The sequence below is a fragment of the Nicotiana tomentosiformis genome, unplaced genomic scaffold, assembly GCF_000390325.3.
Source record: "Nicotiana tomentosiformis unplaced genomic scaffold, ASM39032v3 Un00209, whole genome shotgun sequence".
Lineage (NCBI taxonomy): Eukaryota > Viridiplantae > Streptophyta > Magnoliopsida > Solanales > Solanaceae > Nicotiana > Nicotiana tomentosiformis.
In genome coordinates, this window is record NW_027174768.1 from 37411 (window position 1) to 46888 (window position 9478).

General features: G+C 40.2%; 1 pseudogene; it reads right to left on the bottom strand.

Annotated features, from left to right (window-relative positions):
* Nucleotides 1–1269: 1269 nt before the first annotated feature.
* On the bottom strand, nt 1270–4071 carry LOC138903948 (pectinesterase-like; annotated as a pseudogene).
* Between the last annotated feature and the right edge of the window lie 5407 nt (nt 4072–9478).

Genomic DNA, 9478 nt, shown 5'->3' on the forward strand with positions numbered 1-9478 from the left:
TGTCATTGTTTGTTTCATAAATGAATTATAATTATTGTATGCCTTGATGCTTAATAGTTTCTCATTGAATGCGGTATTTATTGGAGTATTTTTATTATATTTAAGAGTTGTTAAATATATTGGGGGATCGGGTTGCACGACGCAACAAAGTTGTTTAAAGTTTATATTGAGGGATCGGTTTGCATGCGGCAACAGATTTATTTAAAGTTTATATTGCTGGAGCGAGTTGCACGCCGCAACGAAAATTTATTGAGGAATTATATTGTTGGGGCGGGTTGCACGCCGCAACAGAATTAATTGAAATGAATATATTGGAGGATCGGGTTGCACGCCGCAACAGAGTTGAATGTAAATATATTGTGGTATCGGGTTGCACGCCGCAACGGAAACTGATTGAAATAATAATTGCTTATGACTGCCGAGTGTTGGCTTCAATTGTTGAAAAGAGATACCTGTTTTATTTCTATTATTGTTGTTATTATTATTATTGCGTACAGGTTAATGTAAGTGACCTGCCTTAGCCTCGTCACTATTTTGTCGAGGTTAGGCTTGGCACTTATCAGTACATGGGGTCGGTTGTACTGATACTACACTCTGCAACATTAAGTCTTGCATTCTTATTTAATTTATTTATCATTTTGGGATCAAATCGATTCGTTTGTCTATCCACGTATAAATTCAACTGTATCATTTTTACGGGCAAACAAAGAGGACAAAAACTAAAGTGATAATATAAATTAATTAAAGCAATAAAAGTTTATCCAAATACACATGAAGAAATATTATTCCTATTGTTGAACTAATAAGACTTCAATTAGGTATGCTTTGGTTAAGTGCTAGCTCAATGATTTGCACAACCATATGTCATTGTTATGTAGCCAAAGAAGAGGGTACAACACTGAACAAGTGAGGAAAAAGGTGGAACGGTCAACTTGTTTATCTGTCACATGTAGGTTATGGTTCGAGTGAAATTAGTCATTGACACTTATATCAGGATATGCTGTCTATATCACACTCTTTTAGGGTGCGACACTTCCCACACTCCTTTTTTTTACTACTTCATTTGTTAATCTAGAGTCTTTATTCAAGAGTATTATTTTAAAATGATATCAATCATCAAAGGAGTTGTTTGGTATAGAGCAGGGATATTCAGTATGGGATAGCTAATATCAAGATTTGATATAAAATTTATTTTGGTATTAGCTAATACCCACAACCTTATAAGTTATAAATACCACTTCTCAAACTAATTAACAATGTCTAAAAAGTAACAAAAAGTCTATCCAAACAAAACAAAGTAATTAAAAAAACAAGAAACAATATTAGAGACCAAGAGCAAAAGGAAAACCAGTGGAGCTCAACCAACTATTTCCAGTAATAAACTTGTTAGGAGTATAATCTTGAGCCTCAGTTGTACTAGTAATAACTTTAAAACCTTTCCATTTCACTCTCCGCGATCGAACATTGCATGATCACAGTCCTAGAATATTCCTTCCACGGCCGTCCTAAATACGTAGGAAAATTTTTCTGAGCTGATTTCAAGTCTGAAGTAGCGCCAATTCTAGATTTATGAATCACGATCCCAGTGTTTTGGTTGGGATCCTTTCGCCCTTGGGCCATGACCATGTTCTTCTGGCCCGGCCCTGGACGTCTGGCGTGGATGTCGCAGTCCTGGAGTACGGTTGCGGCATTGCCAAAGATGAAATCAACTGTGCCTGAAATGAAACATTGAACGAAGAATTGACGATTGAAGTGGACGTAGAGAGTGTCTTGGTAGCCTAACATGTCACATTTGCAGAAGGCGGATAAATCGGCACCTACGCGAAGTGCAATTGCTTGGTGCTTTTCGTGCCCTGCTGTGTTTTCGAATGTTATGTCTCTGGCTAAGAACCCTTCTCCCACTGCGGCTGCAAAGTTAGAACAACAAATTAATATTAATACGTAGTGAAAGGTATACGTAGTGACGTGAACGGCTGGTTTTTCCCTTTTTGGGCAATTTTAGAGTAGATTTACCTTCAAACTTTAGATTTTCATCTTGTACTTTAATATTATGGCTTATATTTCATCTTTATCTTTGATTTCTGCTGTTATTATGAGTAGCTAGACCCCATAGCTAGGGTTGTGATCCTACCCTAGTGTGGGTATTTAATGGGTCTTGAATTTTAGGGTTTAATTGTTTATGGGTTAGTGATATTTAGCCTAATTCATGCTAAAATTATAGAATTAGTGGTTGCAAACACTAATTCATGCCTTTATGACTTAGGATCTTTTTGAGAAAGAGGGACTAAGCCTAGGAAAATTAGGCTAACAAGGAATTGGGGTGAACTCAAGAGATTAATAGCCACAATTAAAGGGTTAAACCTAGAGATAGTAATACCCGACTTGGGCCAATTTCACTTGTATTGTATGAACACCCATTTGGGCTTGAGAAAGCCAAATCAGGCAAAGTCACTCAAACTACCGAGAGGTATAGAGTGAGCGCTTTTGTGTGATGGTTATATCACGACCCCAATCACAACAAACTTGCCCTAGATTCTTGATACCCATTAGATACTCACCTAGGCGGAAGTCACTTCCCTAGTGCCTTTTAACACTTGAAAACTTTCACCAAAAATATTGTACTTAGCTTACACTCAGCGTACAATAGTATAAAATTAGAATAGAATCAATCGCAACAAATGTTTGGAAGTGCAATTAGGAACAACATGCATATCTAGATTAGTTAGATACCCAACTCCAAACCAAATTAACTCCCTGTGGAAATCGATCCCGACCTCGTTGGGTAAAACTGCATTGACCGTCCTCGCTACTCTATAGTGGTGTAGGTTTGGACCCGATCAATGATCATGTGGATAATATGTTGTGGCTCTTCTTGTTCGTTTTGTCTATTGAACTCTCTGTTTTTGAAATGATTCTTGGCCCGGTCACATAAAAACTCTCGAAGGTGCCCTTCATTGAATAACCGGGCTACTTCTTCTCTCAACTGCCTACAATCTTCCGTTCTGTGGCCACGGGTTCCATGATACTTGCACATTTGATTGGGATTTCTCTAGGCTGGATCGGTCTGGAGAGGTCGAGGACATTTACTATCTTTGATGCGTCCGATATCCGATACGATGGCCGATGCATCGATGTTGAAGTTATACTCTAACAATCGTGGTGCTTCCTTAGGTCTGGTATGTATGTCGAAACCATTCTTGCTCATCAGTCCTCGAGACCCTTGGCCTCGATCACTTCTCCTTTCGCCTAGTACGGAGTTGTGCCCTGGTCTGCTGCCCCTATGATCTCTATTATATGGATAATATCGGTCCCTGTTCAACCTCGGTTCTCGGTCGATGTCCCTTTTGGAAACGGATCCCAACTGGTCGTCTTCGACTCTAATCTTCGATTGATATCGATTATGTACATCGGCCCAGGTAATAGCCGGGTACTCAATCAAGTTCTGCTTCAACTAATGTGAAGCCACTGAGCTTCGTTCGTTTAGTCCTTGGGTGAAAGCTTGAATGGCCCAATCGTCCGTGACCGGTGGTAGATCCATTCGTTCCATTTGGAAATGAGATACAAACTCTCCTACCATCTCGTTATCTTTTTGCCTTACCTTGAAAAGGTCCGACTTCCTGGTCTCGACCTTATGGCTCCGGCGTGTGCTTTTACAAAAGAATCTGCAAGCATGGCAAAAGAATCGATAGAGTTAGGTGGTAAATTGTGATACCATATCATTGCTCCCTTTGACAGGGTTTCCCCGAATTTTTTTAATAATACGGATTCGATCTCGTCATCTTCTAGATAGTTTCCTTTACTGGCATACGTGTAAGAGGTGACATGTTCATTGGGGTCGGTCGTTCCATTATGTTTAGGAATCTCGGGCATGCGGAACTTCTTGGGGATCGGTCTGGGAGCTGCGCTCGGGGGGAAAGTCTTTTGTACGTACGTTTTAGAATCCAAACCTTTCAATATTGGTGGTTCCCCCGGGATATGATCAACCCTGGAGTTATAAGTTTCTACTTTCTTGTCATTTGCTTCAATCCTCTTTTCTCCTGACTCTATCCGTTTTGTCAGTTCCTCGAGCATCTTTATAATTTTGGGGTTAGTCCTCGATTCTTATTCATTTGACCTTACTACAACTGGCCCCGTTCTGTGGGTGACTTCTTGGGGTGGACCGGGCTCAGGCCTGCTCAGTGCATGGGTTTGGCTCTGCAACCGAGCTATCACTGCATGTTGACCTTGAAACATTTCAAAAATCATACGCAGGTTGATCCCGTCCTCTCCAATATTTTGGGTATTTCGAACTGCAAATCGAGTTCCACCGTGAATGCCATTTTCTGGGCCAGAATGTTGGTCTGCTTTGCTGGCCACATGCGAATTAATGCCAATTGGATCCACGGCCCGATTCCCAACGGGGTCAATGGGTGGCCTTTCATCCCCGGGCGTCACGTTGTTATTCTCATCTTGATGGCCAGATTCGTTATCGATAGGTAGGGCCATTAACTGAGAGTTCGTCATTTTCAGCCTGAAATAAAAGACACTTCCAAGAGCAAGTGTAAAATAATGTGTATTTTACAGAGATTTGTATCAAATAACCACTATTATCCTTAGCCCCACGGTGGGCGCCAGACTGTTTACCCGAAATACGGATAGCAATTGAATTAATATGTAATTCTAAGGATACGTGGTATGACTTGGTACAAATTGAATAAATAAGTAAATGTATATCGAAATTAACTGTAAAAGAAATGAATGCAAACCCAAATTGAATGGAGAGTGTTTGATAAGAGAACAATATGAATCAATATCAAAGCCCTAAAAAGGATAGTATTTGCTTGATGTTCTATAAATTTTAGTGAATCTGATTCCTTCTACAAATGATCACAACCCTTAATATAGTGGGAAAATTCCTATTTTGGATATAATTAAAAATACATAGTGGGGATCCCATGATAGATTAATTAATTAGTTTCTCTTTGATTTGTGCCGTGATTTTCGCCGAGATTCTCCCCCTAATAGCGGCTATAACAGCCTTTTTGTTTCTTGGCTCGATCTAGATCTTGGCCGATCTCGATCTTGATCGGTCTCTGGGTCTCGACCTCGATTTTGGTCGATCTCGATCTTGATCGGTCTCTTGGTTCGATCTCGATCTTGGCTGATCTCGATCTTGATCGGTCTATGGGGCTGGAGCTCGACAACCTAACTTCGCACCATGGCTCGATATTACAATGATGGGCCTCTGACTATCATGTTATAATCTCGATTAATCATACGAAGGGCAAACTCGGTTTTGACCGTATACAAACTTGTACAACAAAACTAATATTCGGCCTAGTGATGGTGAGATACAGTAATTTCCCAATGAGCTTCTGATAGGAAGTAATATCTGTAAGAATAAGATCTGTGATTTTGTTTAACGGAAATTATTTAAAAGGAGAAAAATGGAAAGTTTCGATTGGCACGATGTGCATATTACTTGTGATTCAAAATTGAGGACGAGATCCTCGCATTTTAATATAAATTGATATGTGTTAAACCGGGCTACGAGCTGCGGTGAAAGATATATAAGGACGAGATCCTTGAGATAAAAATTCTTGTGTTTAAGTTCTCCCCAACAGCATTTATGGATTTGATGAATCGGGTGTTCAAGCCCTATTTGGATTCTTTTGTGGTTCTATTCATTGATGATATCATGATTTACTCCAGCAGTCGAGAGGAGCATGAGTAGCATCTTCGGAGTGTGCTTCAGACTTTGAAGAATAATCAGTTATATGCTAAATTGATGATATCATGATTTACTCCAGCAGTCAATAGGAGCATGAGCAGCATCTTTGGAGTGTGCTTCAGACTTTGAAGAATAATAAGTTATATGCTAAATTTTCAAAATGCGAGTTTTGGTTAAACTCAGTTTCCTTTTTGGGGCATGTTATATTGGCAGAAGGCATAAAAGTGGATCTTAAGAAGATTGAGGTTGTTCAGAATTGGCCTAGACCTACTTCAGTTACAGAGATCCGGAGTTTCCTGGGTTTGGCAGGTTATTATCGTCGGTTCGTGGAGGGGTTTTCATCTATAGCAAGCCCATTGACTAGACTGACCCAGAAAGGTGTTCCATTCGGATGGTCAGACGAGTGTGAGTTGAGCTTTCAGAAGCTCAAGATTACTTTGACTATGGCGCCAGTGTTGGTATTACCCACAGGTTCAGGATCTTATACGGCGTATTGTGATGCATCTGGCATTGGGCTTGGTGAAGTATTGATGCAAGATGGCAGGGTGATTGCATATGCGTCGCGGCAGTTGAAAGTTCACGAGAAGAATTATCTTGTTCATGACTTAGAATTGGCAGCCATTGTTCATGCGCTGAAGATTTGGAGGCACTATCTTTACGACATATCGTGTGAGGTATTCACAGATCATAGGAGCTTGCAGTACTTGTTCAAATAGAAGGAGCTCAATTTGCGGCAGAGGAGGTGGTTGGAGCTATTGAAAGATTATGATATCACTATTTTGTATCACCCCGGAAAGGCCAAAGTGGTGGCTGATGCTTTGAGTAGAAAGGCTGTGAGTATGGGCAATCTTGCGTATATTCCGGTTGGTGAGAGGCCATTAGCTACAAATGTTTAGATTTTGGCTAATCAGTTTTTGAGGTTAGATATTTCAGAACCCAGGCGGGTTCTAGCTTGCACAGTCGCTCAGTCTTCTTTATATTAGTGCATCAGAGAGCGGCAGTATGATGATCCTCATTTACTTGTCTTTAAGGACACGGTGCTGCACGGTGATGCCAAACAGGTTGTTGTGGGGGAAGATGGAGTTCTGCGAATGCAGGGTCATATTTGTGTGCCTAATATGGATGGGCTTCGTGAATTAATTCTGGAAGAGGCCCACAGTTCAAGGTATTCTATTCATCCAGGTGCCGCCAAAATGTATCAAGATTTGCGGCAACATTATTAGTATAGGAGAATGAAGAAGGATATAGTTGCATATGTAGCTCGGTGTCTGAATTGTCAGCAAGTTAAGTACGAGCATTAGAGGCCTCGTGGTTTGCTTCAGAAGTTAGAAATTCCTGAGTGGAAGTGGGAGCGTTTTACTATGGATTTTGTTGTTGGGCTTCCACGGACTCAGAGAAAATTCGACGCAGTCTGGGTCATTATGGACAGGTTGACCAAGTCAACACATTTCATTCCAGTGGTAGTTACCTATTCTTCATAGCGGTTAGCTGAAATTTACATTCATGAGATTGTCCGCCTTCACGGTGTGCCCGTGTCTATTATTTCAGATCGAGGTAGCGGTTTACCTCACACTTCTGGAGGGCTATACAGCTTGAGTTAGGTACGCGGGTTGAGTTGAGTACAACATTTCATCCACAGACAGACAAACAGTCATAGCGCACTATTCAGATATTGGAAGATATGCTTCGCGCTTGTGTTATAGACTTTGGAGGTTCTTGGGATCAGTTCTTGCCACTTGCGGAGTTTACCTATAATAATAACTACCACTCGAGAATTCAGATGGCTCCATATGAAGCATTGTACGGGAGGCGATGTCGTTCGCCAATAGACTGGTTTTAACCAGGAGAGGCTCGGTTGTTGGGTACTGATTTGGTACAGGATGCCTTAGATAAGGTCAAGGTTATTCAGGATCGACTTCGCACAGCTCAGTCTAGACAAAAGAGTTATGCCGACCGTAAGTTCGTGATATTGCATTCATGGTTGGAGAAAGAGTATTGCTCCGAGTTTCACCTATGAAAGGTGTAATCAGGTTTGGAAAGAAGGGCAAGTTGATCCCTAGTTATATAGGACCCTTCGAAATTCTTGAAAGGGTGGGCGGAGTAGCCTACAGGCTTGCATTACCACCTAGTTTATCAGCAGTTCATTCGGTGTTCCATGTGTCTATGCTCCAAAAATATCATGGTGATCCATACCATGTATTAGATTGCAGCTCGGTCCAATTGGACAAAGATTTGACTTATGAAGAGGAATCGGTAGCTATTCTAGCCCGGCAGGTCCGACAGTTGAGGTCTAAGAGTTATCCATCAGTTTGAGTGCAATGGAGAGGTCAATCAATTGAGACGGCTACCTAGGAGCCCGAGTCGGACATGCGGAGTAAATATCCACACCTTTTTACCAGCTCAGGTACTTTTCTAATTCCGTTCGAGGACAAACGTTTATTTTAGAGGTGGAGAATGTGACGACCCAAAAGGTCATCTTTAAATTTAATAATTAATTCTATGTTCTAAGACCTCAAAAAGAACTATTTATCATCCTCGACTTACGTGCACAGTCCGTATAATTTTTTGAAAGTTGTTATGTGAAAAAGTAATTAAAATGTGAAATATAGCCTTAAAACTCAATTAAGTTGACTTTGGTCAATATTTTTAGCAAACGGACCCGGATCAGTATTTTTGATAGTTCCGATAGGTTTGTCTCGTGATTTGGGACTTGGGCGTATGCCCGGAATTTAATTTGGAGGTCTCTAGCTCAAGTTACGGCCATTTAACGGAAACTAGAAATTTAAAGACTAAAGATTTCCAAAATTTGACCACGGATTTGACTTTTTGATATCGGGGCCGGAGTCCGATTCTGGAAATTGGAATAGCTTCATTATATCATTTATGACTTGTGTGCCAAATTTAAAGTCATTCCGGATTCATTTAACATGTTTCGGCACAAGATTTGTAAATTTACTAATTTGAAACTCAAAAGTTCGAATCGAGGTGTGAATTGTAATTTTAGCGATGTTTGATGTGATTTGAGATCTCGACTAAGTTGGTATGATGTTTTAGAACTTGTTGGTATATTTGGTTGAGGTCCCGGGGTCCTCGGGTGGATTCTGGATGGTTAACAGATCAAAATTTGGACATAAGAAAAAATCTGAAATTTTGGCCTTCTGGTGTAATCGCACCTGCGAATTTTAGACCGCAAATGCGGTCAAGTTTCTGCAGAAGGGGAAACCGCAAATGCAGTCAAATTTCCGCAGAAGCGGAAATGCTGGACGTAACACATAAAAATCGGGAGTTAGCCATCTTTACTCATTTTTGAGTTTTGAGTCTCGGATTTAGGCGATTCCAAAGCGATTTTTCACGACTTTGAATTGGGTAAGTGTTCTATAACTAAAAATGATTATATTTCATAAATCCATATCTATATTCATCATTTATTTCGGATTTAGATGGAAGAAATTGAAATTTTTGTAAAACTTTCCAAAAATAAAAATTTAAGATTTGAAGGTCCATTTGACATCGGAATTGGATAATTTTTGTATGGTTGGACTCGTATCGGAATGAGTGTTCGGATTTCGTAAGTTTTTTTCGAGATTCGATGTCACGACCTAAAATTTCACCACAGGCATCGTGATGGCACTTAGTCTCTAAGACTAGGTAAGCCGATTTTAATTACAATTCAAGCCTTTTTTTTAAACATATAATTTTATACAACTGTCGAAACCAAAAGCGGAAACAAATATAAAAACCTCCCAAGACTGGTAATACTGAGTCACG